Source organism: Ornithorhynchus anatinus, chromosome 9, assembly GCF_004115215.2.
Source record: "Ornithorhynchus anatinus isolate Pmale09 chromosome 9, mOrnAna1.pri.v4, whole genome shotgun sequence".
NCBI classification, from domain to species: domain Eukaryota; kingdom Metazoa; phylum Chordata; class Mammalia; order Monotremata; family Ornithorhynchidae; genus Ornithorhynchus; species Ornithorhynchus anatinus.
In genome coordinates, this window is record NC_041736.1 from 48743136 (window position 1) to 48756238 (window position 13103).

The 13103-nt window shown below is 43.2% G+C and overlaps 2 long non-coding RNA genes across 2 annotated transcripts in view; one reads left to right on the forward strand and one right to left on the reverse strand.

Annotated features, from left to right (window-relative positions):
• Positions 1 to 3077: 3077 nt before the first annotated feature.
• On the forward strand, positions 3078 to 8582 carry LOC114814202. Its single transcript, XR_003761949.2, has 3 exons — positions 3078 to 3154; positions 5061 to 5177; positions 8401 to 8582. It is a non-coding gene; the product is annotated as an uncharacterized LOC114814202 (long non-coding RNA).
• The window catches only part of LOC114814203, a 70238-nt gene continuing 64358 nt past the window's right edge, over positions 7224 to 13103 (reverse strand). Inside the window, exon 3 of the long non-coding RNA XR_003761950.2 lies at positions 7224 to 7988. This is a non-coding gene — a long non-coding RNA (uncharacterized LOC114814203). The remainder of the gene's footprint in view (positions 7989 to 13103) is intronic.

Here is a 13103-nt window from a genome sequence, read left to right on the forward strand (position 1 = left end):
CAGTACTTGCGGTGCTTGGCACATAGTAAGCGCTTAACAAATACCGTTATGATTATTATTTGCTCATCACAAACCCCTCCATTCCTCAAAAACCTCCATTTGCTTTTCATTTCTCTCCACATCAAAGACTGCTCACAGTCAGCTTTAAGGCTTCTACACCATCTCACCCCACCTTACATATCTGTTCTCTTTACCCACTTCACAACAGCTCACTCTCTTCATTCCTTCCAAGCCAACCTTCTGATGGAACCTTATCTCTCAACTCTTCCACCTCTATCTCCTCACTGACAGCGTTTGCCAAAGTGAACTCCCTCCCTACATAGATCTGACAACCTGAGGATCTCCCCATATTCAAGGCCCTCTTAAAACCCCACTTCCTCCAACAAGTCTTCCCAATTAATTCTTATCTCCTGAGTCACATCAGCACCACATTTACTACTACTATTAAAATGAAATAACTGATTTTCCTAAAGTTTATCTGAAGAAAGTAGCACCATACCGTTGCTCTAGGGTAGAGATGGGGATTTGGAAGCAGGACAGACACTTATCTCTTATGCCTTGGTACTTTCTCTGGGTCCCATGCCATGGTCTCTAAGAGGAAGAATTTCTTCTGACCTACATCACACTTTATCCAGGTCAACAAGAACTCTCCTTAATTCTGCTGTCACCTTCCAGACAAAACTCATAGTGAAAACATGTGCTCTAGCAGAATCGAGTTGCACTGAGTAATTTTAAAAATTGCCTTAAAAAACCCCTTCATATGTCATTTCCATATAAATTCTCAAGACTTATAAACATGCTGATAAATTTAACACAGGGATTCTCATGCATAATGATGGAATTACAAATATTTTTATTTTTGCCAGGCTTAATAGTGGCCAGATCAAACATAATGACATGTCAGATGTGACCTATATTTTTCCCATTTCCATTCTAGGACTAGGCTGATTCACTGTAAACCAGAGCCCAGAACCAACCTAGGGTCAAGAGCTGAGAGAGAGGTTCAGGTTCCTGTCCCCAAGTCAGCTAAAGGGACCACAATGCCTCAACAAAGGAGATCTCCCTGCAGGGTACCCTCAACTCCTCCAGATTTAGATTCTGGAACAGGTCACAGGAAGAATACTGCCATCGTTTCCAGTCTGGGCAGCTGTACTTTCAAAAAGATGGGGAGGCCCTGAGCAGAGTCCAGAGAGGAGATATGATTATGTGGATGGAGAATAGTTTTGAAAGGAAATACTAAAAAAAGAACTGAAGTGGCCTAGAAAAGAAGAGAAAAGTAAGGGATCACTTTTCAAGTATATCATGTTTTTTATGATGATGACACTGATCAGTTCCCCCAATCTCTGGGTTTATATTTCAAAAGGAGGAAGTGGCCAAGAGCATAGAGAAGCAGCATGGACTAGTGGCTACAGCATGGGCCTGGAAGTCAGAAGGATCTGGGTTCTAATTCCGGCTCCACCACATATCTGCTGTGTGACCTTGGGCAAGTCACTTCATTTCTCTGTACCTCAGTTACCTCATCTGTAAAATGGGGACTAAGACTGTGAGCCCCATGGACTGGGTCCAACCTGTTTAAGTTGTATCTACCCCAGTGCTTAGTTCATAGTAAGCACTTAAATATCATTAAAAAAAAATACGAAGAGCTTAATTGTCAGGGAAGGGAATCATTCAATCATATTTATTGAGTGCGTACTGTGTACAGAGCCCCTATACTAAGCACTTGGAAAGTACAATTTAGCAATAAATAGAGACAATCCCTGCCTACAATGGGCTCACAGTTTAGAAGAAACAGTGGCATTTACTGAGCGCTTACTGGGTTCAGAGTACCGTACTAAGAGCTTGGTAGTGTATACACAGACATGTTCCCTGTCCAAAAGGGAACAGTCTAGATAAGAAGACACGGATTAAAATAGATGATGGACATGTACATAAATGTTATGGAGCTGAAGGTGGGGTGAATATCATGTGCTAAGTGCTTAGGCAATGAAGAAGGGAGGGGGAGTAAAAGAAAAGATGACTTAATTGGGGAAGGCCTCTTGAAAGAGATGTGATTTTAATGTCTTTGAAGGTGACAGTGGTGGTCTGTTATATCAATCCATCATATTTATGGAGTGCTTAATGTGTGCAGAACATTGTACTAAGTGCTTGGGAGAGTAGAATAACAGAGTTGGTAGACAGCTCACAGTCTAGAAGGGGAGACAGACATTAATATAAATTCCTAAGCCTAATTCCTGCCATTTTACCCCCTTTCTTTCCTGCAATTTCCTATTTGAGAGTGGAACAATCTCTCCTTTGATGATCTGTTTTGAGCACATTATGCTTGCTGTGGGCAGGGAATGTGTCCATTATAGTGTACTCTCAAGTGCTTAGTACAGTGCTCTGCACATAGTAAACACCCAGAAAATACAAATGACCAACTATGTACACAGCACTAGGTGCTATGGGAGACTCACAGAGTGGGAAGGGTCAAAGTCCTTTCTGTCAAGCAGCAGGATCAAATGAGGGCGAGCAGGAAGAGTATTTCCGGTCATAAGAGGGGAGTGACCAACACAGGTGGCTGGCCATCTGAGTGCTTAGTAAAGTGCTCTAAGCGCAGTGCTCTGCACACAGTAAGTGCTTAATAAATACAGGTGAATGATTCATGGTACCCAAAGAGTGATTACTTCCGCCAGGAATATCTTGTATTGCTTGTGCACCCTGGTCCTGGCATCCACAAGACTGTAAGTTCGTTGTGGGCAAGAAATGTGTCTGTTTAGTGTTATATTGTACTCTCCAAGTGCTCAATACAGTGCTCTGCATAAAGTAAGTGCTCAATAAATACGATTGAATGAAAGAAAGCCTGCAGGAAGGGCACAAGCCCAGCAGCTGGTAACGGCCACAGCAAGATGCCTGAGGAGCTGTAGCAGCAGTGAGCTGAAGCTGCTCAAGTAAGGTAGAGCAACAGGTGACTGATGCAACCGTGGCCCTTGGCTTCCCGGACTTTCCACCCTGGTTTTCCAGCCCTGCCAACCTCAGATAAGGGCTGAACTTTGAGCCAAGAGAAGCAGCTGGAATACCGAGGAGCCAGTCACGCTGAAACCGCGTGTCCTCCTGTGCTGCCTCTTCCTCTTTGTCTCCCACCCCTTCGACTCTGCTTCATGCTAAGCCTGTCCAGGTGGGTGAGTGTGGTTGTCAATGTGAGGTTGGGAGTCTGTGCCTGCCTAGGAATGTAAGTCTGCATATCTGTGCATGTGAAAATAATTAGGCCTGTCTCTGATATACCTGCATACCTTGTGTGAAATGTATGCAAATATGTATAACTGGGAATTATCTGTGGATTGATGTATATATATATATATATACACATGAATATATCTATATAAATATGTGTGTGTGTGAATGTGTGTTTGTCTTCCCTCTGTGTGGGTGCTTTTCTCTGCTTACGGTACGCCTTTCTCTCCTGTCTCAGCCTCTATTCCTCTCTTTCTCCCTCCAACTTGTCTTTCACTCTCTTTGGCCCCGTTTTCTGTTTTTCTCCCTTCTCTTCCTCATACTTAGAACACTATTCATTATGGGCGGGGAAAGTGTCTACCAACTCTGTTATATTGGACACTCCCAAGCACCTAGTACAGTGCTCGGCCCGCAGTAAGTGCTCGATAAATACCGTTGATTGATCACTGGCCCCACCCCCAGAAGCCTCACCTCCTCCAAGCCTGCTGTTCCCTGGGCCATTTGAGAAACTGCTTAAAGTGTCCTATCCCTGAGGTGCATTAGTGAAGGGGAAACGTCAACCGACTGTGATTTCACATTCGCCTGGGTTGGGATTCTCCAGTGCAGATTTGGATCCTCCTTGCTGATTCTGCTTCTATGACATTAGAGTAGAAATCTGGTCTGCAAAATGGGGATCGAGTACCTGTTCTCCCTCCTACTTAGACTAGTAGCCCCATGAGGGACAAGGACTGAGTCCAACCTGATTAGCATGTATCTACTCCAGTTGCTTGATGCAGTGCTTGGCACATGGCAGGTGCTTAACAAATACCACATTTATCATCATCATCACTGTAGGTCAAATGGCATGCAGCAATTCTCCTCACTTGCAGATGTTTCTTCATAACTCAGAAGTTGAGATTCAATAATCTATGGTTATCCCAGAAAACTGAATATAGAATTCTAAATTCTAATGGATTGAAAAGGATCCCAAGTTCTTTGAGCTATTAATGCTTCATAATGAACCAGGATGTTAATTTAATTAAAATAAATATTAACATTTTATTTGAAAAGAACGATACAGTTTAAAAAAACCCACATTCCTTGCCCTTTAGGAACTATCTATTGAGGGGAGCAGATATAAAATGATTAACAGAAAGAAAAAGAGATTGGAGAAAAGTTGCCTGCTGTATGACCTTGGGCAAGTCACTTAACTTCTCTGTGCATCAGTTTCCTCTTCAGAAAAATGGGGATTCACTACCTGGCCTCCCTCCTACTTGAACTGTGAGCCCCATGTGGGACTGGGACTTTGACCGACCTGATTAACTTGTATCTGTCTCCTCCAGCACTTAAATCAGTGCTTAAAACATGGTAAGTGCTTAACAAATAGCACAATAAATAAATCAATAAATGAATGTCCTTTTGCATGCTGGTACTTCTCAAGCAGAAATCTAGAAAGACTGATAAAAATTTGCCTCAAGGAGCTTCTCCCAATCAGTTATTTTTGAGATGTCCTGTGAGCAGAAACCAACATTCTTTTTCTGCCATTTCTGTACACTTAGGCAACTGATCAAACAATAGTATTTACTGAGCACTCACACTTACCTGAAGCCACTTGGGAGAGTTTAATAAAGTTGGTAGATATGATCCCTGCCTTCAACCAGCTAACAGTCTAGCCAGGGAGACAGGCACTAAAATGAATTACAGTTTAGGGGGAAACAATACAATATAAAAATAAGTGCATAAGTGCAACAGGGGAGGGTGGGGTGAGTAGCACCCAGGTGCTTAGATGATGTAAAATGTTGAAGTCATCATTGTTGGTGAAGTCATGGAGATGAGAGATTAATCAGGGAGGCCCTGATTTGTGATTTCAGAAAGACCTTGAAATGGGGAGAACAGAGATCTTCAAGAAGCGAAAGGAAAAGGAATTCAAGCAGATGAGAGGGCACGAGCAAACAAGTTGGATGTGAGAGAGACAAGAACAAGGCACAGTAAGTAGAGTGACTTGGGAGGAGTAAAATATGTGAGTTGGGTTGTAGAGGGAGAAGAATGAGATAGGTTTTGAGGAGTGGGAGTTCAGATCTAGTGGCCCAGGCTTTTCTGTGCCCAGGCTTTTCTGTCTGGACCACAGTGGGGTCTCCTAATAATAATAATATTTGTTAAGCTCTTACTATGTGTCAGGTGCTATACTAACACTGGGATGAATACAAGCAAATCGGGTTGGACAGAGTCTCTGTCCCACATAGGGCTCACTGTCTTACTTTCCATTTTATAGATGAGGTAATTGAGGAACAGTGAAGTTAAATGACTTGCCAAGGGTCACACAGTTGACAAGTGGCAGAGCTGGGTTTAGAACCCAGGTTCTTCTGGCTCCCAGGCCTGTGCTCTAGCCACTAGGTTGCACAAGGCTCAGGCGGTGGAGGACGGTGGGACTTGCTAGCTAGTAGTGGATCCACTGGTGGAGGTAAGGATCCTCCCCTCCTTCCCCATCCATCCGTCATTTCTTCTTCCACTTTTTCACTCTTTGCCTATCTCCATTTCTCCTTCCCCTTTTTCCCCCCATTCTCTTGCTCCCCCTTCCCTCTCTCACCTCCCTCCCCAGCCCCTCCACCTCTTCCCACCTATGGTTGCCCCACCCCACCCCACCCCCCACCTTGGGCTCAAACCTCCCCTCTCTTACCAGCTAAAATGAACTGATTTCTGGTCACATTATAAAGGACCAGCTCCATACCCCGTTCTTCCCCTTGACTATTTATTGCCATTGTTCTTGTCTGTCCGTCTCCCCCGATTAGACTGTAAGCCCGTCAAACGGCAGGGACTGTCTCTATCTGTTGCCGACTTGTTCATCCCAAGCGCTTAGTACAGTGCTCTGCACATAGTAAGCACTCAATAAATACTATTGAATGAATACCCCAAAATGTGAACAGCTGTGTTCAACGCCCCCTCTTCCTGAGATTAAAACCAATGAGTCCATCCAGAGAACCATAGAGTCACACTTGATATCTCCCCCCGCCCCAACCCTAGCCTGGGAGAGTTTGTGGACACTGAGCATCCCCACCAGGGAAACAGCTGCCACTTTCAGAGTCACAGTCCTTGTCCCCGCATAAGGATAAGTGTGCAAGAGGGGTACATTTTCTCCTCTCCACCCTATGTCAACCAGTGCCGGGAATACAGCCTATGCTAACATCAGTTAGCACAGTTAACATCAGTTAGAGAAGCAGCATGGCTCAGCGGAAAGAGCGCGGGCTAAGGAGTCAGAGGTCACGGGTTCTAATTCCGGCTCCGCCGCTAGTCAGTTGTGTGACCTTGGGCAAGTCACTTCACTTTTCTGTGCCTCAATTACCTCATCTGTCAAATGGGGATTAATAATAATAATAATAATAATAATGTTGGTATTTGTTAAGCGCTTACTATGTGCCGAGCACTGTTCTAAGCGCTGGGGTAGACATAGGGGAATCAGGTTGTCCCACGTGGGGCTCACAGTCTTAATCCCCATTTTACAGATGAGGGAACTGAGGCACAGAGAAGTTAAGTGACTTGCCCACAGTCACACAGCCGACAAGTGGCAGAGCTGGGATTCGAACTCATGAGCCCTGACTCCAAAGCCCGTGCTCTTTCCACTGAGCCACGCTGATTAAAAAACTGAGCCCCACGTGGGACAACCTGATCACCTTGTATCCCCCAGCGCTTAGAACAGTGCTTTGCATATAGTAAGCGCTTAACAAATACCACAATTTATTTATTTATTTTATTTATCAGTTCTCCTCACACATAGATACAAAATGATGTGAATGATTCTCCCCCACCGTGTGTAACTTGGAGTGTGGGGAACTGATGAGTGTTCTAGAGAGTGGTTGGCAGTTCATGCTTCCTAATAAGCTTACACAAGACAGGAGGCTAAACAAGAAACTGAAATACGTTGTGGTACCAGGACAGAAGGATTTTAGCCAGATTTTCAGTGAACTTTGCAAATAATTATCTACCATAACGAAGAGCTATGGCATCCCAGTCTTTCAGGATAAACTGAGTTGCTTCTATTCACCTACTGAGTCGGGGGGAGGGGGGCGGGGGGGAGGGAGTAGTAGAATCTTGAAACCGGGACTCTTGCCCTTCTGTTCCCAGTCTGACCCAAGAAGGCAGTGTTCCCTGGGCACTCATGGGTGCAGTACAAGTCAGGGCTCTCAGAAAAACAAACATACATGCTCACACACACACACACACACACACACACACACTTGTGCCTAGCTAAATAAATGGATCGTGTGTCCAAAACAATTCAGCCTGTGTTTCCGAACATCAGTACTGTAGTAAGAGAGCATGACTGATGACCCCAAACAATCATTTTGGATTTTTCAAAGCCCTCGTCTGTTCCCTGAGCAATTAAAGGAGCGAGAATGCAATAGATCGCCGCCGTGCCAACCCACAGAGGTCAAATATAACTGGGCAGCAAACGAGAGTAAACACTTGCGAATCCCTAGCATGTGCCACTCGACTCCACCCACTCTTTTTGGCTCCCGCTCCATGCTGATTATACCCATCCCCCTGGCATTTCATGTCCTCGTGCAAGTCATACTCCGTATCCTCCTCACTACTTTACCTGGACATGATCAGACTCATTTGAGTCATTTAGTATATTATAACGATGACTCAAGATGTGAAACAGTGGGAGAGATCCGGCTAGCGAGCCAGTTCTTTGCTTCCATCTTTGCCTTTCTGGATATAAAGGGGAAGATCTCGACTCTGTCGAAGGGCAAGCTTCGTCGATGGACGTCAGAGATGTTGGATTCGAAGAAACAGGAATTCTATGCAAGGGAGTGAACAAAGGTGAAGGTCATTTCCTGGGATTTTAATGACCGGTTGAGAGAAGTTGGTTAGCCTCAGGGCCATTCACCTCAAATGGCTGTTAATCCTGAGGAAATGAACTGTTATTGTAATTTCATCCTAAAAAGGAAAAAAGTAGCATCGAAGAGCACTATTATTTATTATAAAAGGCATGCCCTACATATGGCAGTCAATCAGATCGGATCATCTCTTCAAACATTCCATTCAGTTGACTGTACCCCATTGATACATTGGGGATTTTCGCAGGTTACTCCCATTTCAAGGGATGGGAGTTTCCCCTATTCATTCTCTGGGTGCTAATGGGAGACTGTGTCCTTAAGGACTTAAACGTTCTCCTTTTGTGCGGGACTCAACAGCCCTCCCTTCCTGCAGCTCTCATTCTTGGGCGGAAAAGTGAGACAACCATCGAACATGCTTTTTGCCCTAAGACACGGTGAAGAATCAAAGTCTGATCCTCCAGGAAAGAGCCCGGCAGAGTTGTGGGAGTTTCCCCAGGTAGGATTTTCCTTTCTTCCTGGAAAAGAAGCTTCACCTATGAAACTTTTAGGTATTGCTGGGAGGAAAGGAGAAGGCAGCTTTTATCCTCATTATATCAAGGCATGAAGAGATCATTTATCTTTCTCCAGATCACCCTGCTGCTCAATGACAGTGTTTTGGGCAGGAGCCCCACTCCCCTAAACTCATTTTCAGCCTACCAGTCTATGCTATTGATCAATGGTACTTATTGAGCGCTTACTGTGAGCAGATCATTGTATTGAGTGCTTGGCAAAGTGTAATACAACCCAGATGGTAGACATAATCCCTGCTCACAAGGAGTTTAGGGTCTACAGGAATGATATTGGTTAATCCAGGAAAATATATGACTTGAAGAAAGGTCTTCGGGAGGAAAAGGAGGGTTGGAGATTACTAGAGGTGACACATCTGATCCAGAAGTTTGTCACACCATACCCTCTTCTCCTGCAGAGCACATTGTCGCCTCTTCCCTCCCAATCTGGAGCTCCAGCAGGAAGAGTTTCTGTTCTAGGGGACAAGCTCAAGGCCTAAGGCAGCATAGCAGGAAAGACAAGGTTGGTAGAATGCTGCCTGCTGGCTCCTCAGCTTGGCCCTATCTTGAGAGAGAGAGACGCTCTTCAGAGTGCCTATAGCAGCTGGTGAAAATGTGAAAATTTCACAACTCTTGAGACTTGGTGAGGATATTCTTTTCAGAACTTTTGAATCACAGCAATTTTGAGATGGTTGTAAGATTAACATTTTTAGCAGAAGCATTTTTCACTTCTCCTTCAGAAAATCTTGTATCCACCCTTGCCTTAGTGCAGTGCCTGGCACATAGTAAGAGATAACAAATACCACACTTATTAATAGAATTATTAGATACCACCTAATCAGGTTGCACCCTGTCCATGTCCCACACGGGGCTCATAGCTTTGATCCCCATTTTTCAAATGAAGAAATGGAGGCACAGAGAAGTTAAGTGACTTGTCCAAGATCACACAGCAGACAAGTGGCGGGGGTGGTCCAGGTCCTCTGAATCCCAGGCCCATACTCTTCCCACTAGGCCACACTGTTTCTCATGGGCCATGATGCGACTCAAGTCGTTGGACAGTTACCGAGTCCTGAGAGCTTAATGCAGGACTCAATTTTAGAGAGGACAGTTTAGAGGACGAGCTCACAGTTTAAGGGGATAATGCAACGACCAAGCCTAAGAATAGAACCAAAGGCAGTTTGGTGTCAGACCACGGCTATACAGCTGAGTCTGCTCACTCACAGTCAGCTTAATGTAGTCCTCACTCCCAACCTCCAATCCCTCTTCTTAGCAAATATGGCTCACAACTCCCAGCCCGGCAGAAAAGACGGCACATCATAGACCTAAAGGGGGTTTCTTTCAACACTAAATCACTGGCTAAATCCATTCAGGATTAACCTTTTGGTCTCCTACAATCAATCTGCAGGTTAAGAGGTTCATAAAATATGAGGCACCCTCAGAGAAGAGGAGATTATGGATGTGGACTAGTCTGTGGCTAACTCACGATGCATCCAGTATTACAAAGGCAACAGAAGACAGGCAGGAAGTGAGAAGCAGCACGGCTTAGCCGAAAGAGCATGGGTGTCAGAAGGACATGGGTTCTCAACTTGGCTCCTCCAGTTGTCTGCTGTGTGACCATAGACAAGTCGCTTTACTTACCTCATCTGTAAAATGAGGATTAAGTCTGTGAGCTTTATGTAGGACAGGGACCGTGTCCAACACAATTATCTTGTATCTACCCCAGGGCTTAGTCCAGTGCCTTGGCACATAGTTAAGTGCTTAACAAATAGTAAACGTTTAACAATTACCATAAAAAGGTACTAAAATGAGGGATCATTACCCATTCTGTGTTTTCCAACCTTTAAGTGGCTTCCTTCATTGTAGAACCATGTACATGAAGCATGTGGGGATAGGTATGGTCCTTGGGACAAGAGTTAAAATTCCAGTATACTAAGAATGGAGGAAGGCATTTTGAAGTAGAAATCTGATACTGGGAAAAAATAAGAAACTGAATTTTGAAAGAAATTTTCCTTAGTAAAAAAAACAGTCCATGTTGAATCTGCTCAGTGGACAGTTACCAGTTGTAAACATTTGGATGGGAAGATATTTTTCTTCGATTAGTACTTTAGTAAATATATAAATTTAGTGAAAATGTATGGCTTCAGTTGTGTTATGAATGTATACTCATGGAAGGTGAGTTTGAGCATTTGTATACACTATAAATTGAAAAAGAGAGCTGCCTGCTTCGATATGTACCAGAGGAATGAGTGGAAAATTTGCATATAATTGGTTAGTTGTGGTTTTCAGTGTGTACGAACTTGAACTGACAATGGGTTGTAGTCAATGTGTACATTCTGAGAGAAAGTTATCCATTTGTATATATTCAGAATATATATATATATTCGGCATGGTGTTCACAGACAAGGGTTTAAGAGTGTATAATAATTTAGTAAGAACCCCATGAAGTAGAAGGAAGAATTACAACTGTGCACATTGGAATACATTTTGAGAGACTAAACATTTCCTCAACAGATGGAGATGAGGGCAGTTATTTCATTCATATAGTAAAGAGAGTCTTGCACAAGATATATTTTTAACAACTGATGGTTGGGTAGGGATTGTCTATTTGTTCCCGAATTGTACTTTGTTCCCGAATTTTACAGTGTCCTGCACACAGTAAGCGCTCAATAAATACGATTGAATGAATGAATATTATTTCTTAGCATTATTCTAGACATTTATAATCAGAGAGTCTATGTTCTTTGACTTTTTTTTTAATTAGACCAGCCAGGAAAATGCACTATGTATTGGTCCACATATCCACTGCCTTAAACAAATCTGGGCAAACATGATGTAAACTTGTCCTGCAGATCTAATGAAAATGAATATATTCCATTTTTCTTTTAGTCTGAATCTTCCACAATACTCCGCATGGGTAAGAGTCTTAATAGATATTAGACTCAGGTTTTTTACCCAAACTTTAGAGAATGGAGAAAAACTATAGAGGGTCCAGAAGAGTGAAGGAAAAGGTTATGGGAATTGGGGTTATTTAGTATAGAGAAGAAAAGGGTAAGGAGTGAGAAGGAGCATGATCTAGTGGAAAGAAGATGAGTCTGGGAGTCAGAGGGCCTGGGTTCTAGTCCTAGCTCTGCCACTTGTCTGCAATGTGACTTTGGGCAAGTCACTTAACCTTTCTGTGCCTCAGTTACCTCATCTGTAAAATGGGGATTAAGAATGAGAGTCCCATGTAAGAGCTGGGCTCACTCCAACCTGATTATTTTGTATCTACCCCAATGCTTGGAACAACGCCTGGCACACAGTAAGAGCTTAACAAATAGAACACACAAAAAAAGTAAATACCATTTAAAGGAAGGAGTGATCAACTCTCTTCATCCTCTAAACAGTAAGGAGGAAATGTGCCTACAATTTGGTTGTACTGAATTCTTTCCAAGTGTTTAAAACAATGATCAGCACACAGTAAATGTTCAGTCAATACCATTTAGCGATTCAAGCCTGGGAAGGAGTTTAATGGGGATGAAGCTAAGCCCTTGTTCTCCGTAATCTCTGAGGATCGAACAAAAAAAAATGGTTTAAACAAAAACAAGATGGAAATAAGAAACCACATCTTGACTATCGGGAGAAAAAAAATTTGCATAAACTACATTTTATTGTGAAGCCTCCATCCCTAAAGGAAACTGGGCTCCCATTTATCTTGAACAGTTTTCTTATTCACCTGCCTGGAGGAAGGGTGCTTTGCACAGTGCAGTCTGTGAGATTTTGTCTAGCTCTATCATGCTATGCTGAGGAGGGCAAAGAAAAAGCAGTAAGTCGGGTGGAAAGGCAAATCAAGGCTGCCGATGTAGGTGGAATCAATGCAAATTTAGTAGGCCAAATTAATTTTTGCAACTCTATTTTATAAAATCATGAGATCGTTTAAGAACTTTGTCATATTCCACATAACCTATGTGCATCTTAGAGACATTTATAAATTCTTTTTACGCTTGGGTAGTGAATCTCTACCTAAATATATATCCCAGGTATGGGAGGGTTTAAAAAGGGAAAGGCAATGGATTGTAACTTTGCATATACTTCATGGGTCACGTTTTAACTTTCAGCGTTATATGGCGATGGCTTGGTTTATATGCCCATGTGTCTACATGGATCAGGCGGGTTCATTTACATACATTTCAGGTTTTTAAAAGGTTTCATATACTTCATAGGATTTTATATTTAGGTATACTTTGCAGGTGAAAGCTGTAGATTTGCATGTTCTTTGAGGTCAGGGTTGTAAATCTTTACATACCTTGGTTATGGTTATAAAATCTGCCCGTACTTGTAAACACAGCACACTTCTTTTCCCCATTTCACTTGGAAAGGCCATAAAGCACAATTAGGGGGAAGAACCTACATGGGAAACAGCCTGCAAAGATGGTCCCAGAATCATAGGGTTGCTCTGTGGGAGTTCACTCACTCCATCCATTCCAGGACAGCGACTAAGCCAGGAGAGAGAACAACCTCTCTAGACAGGTCTTCCAAAGCATTATTATTATCA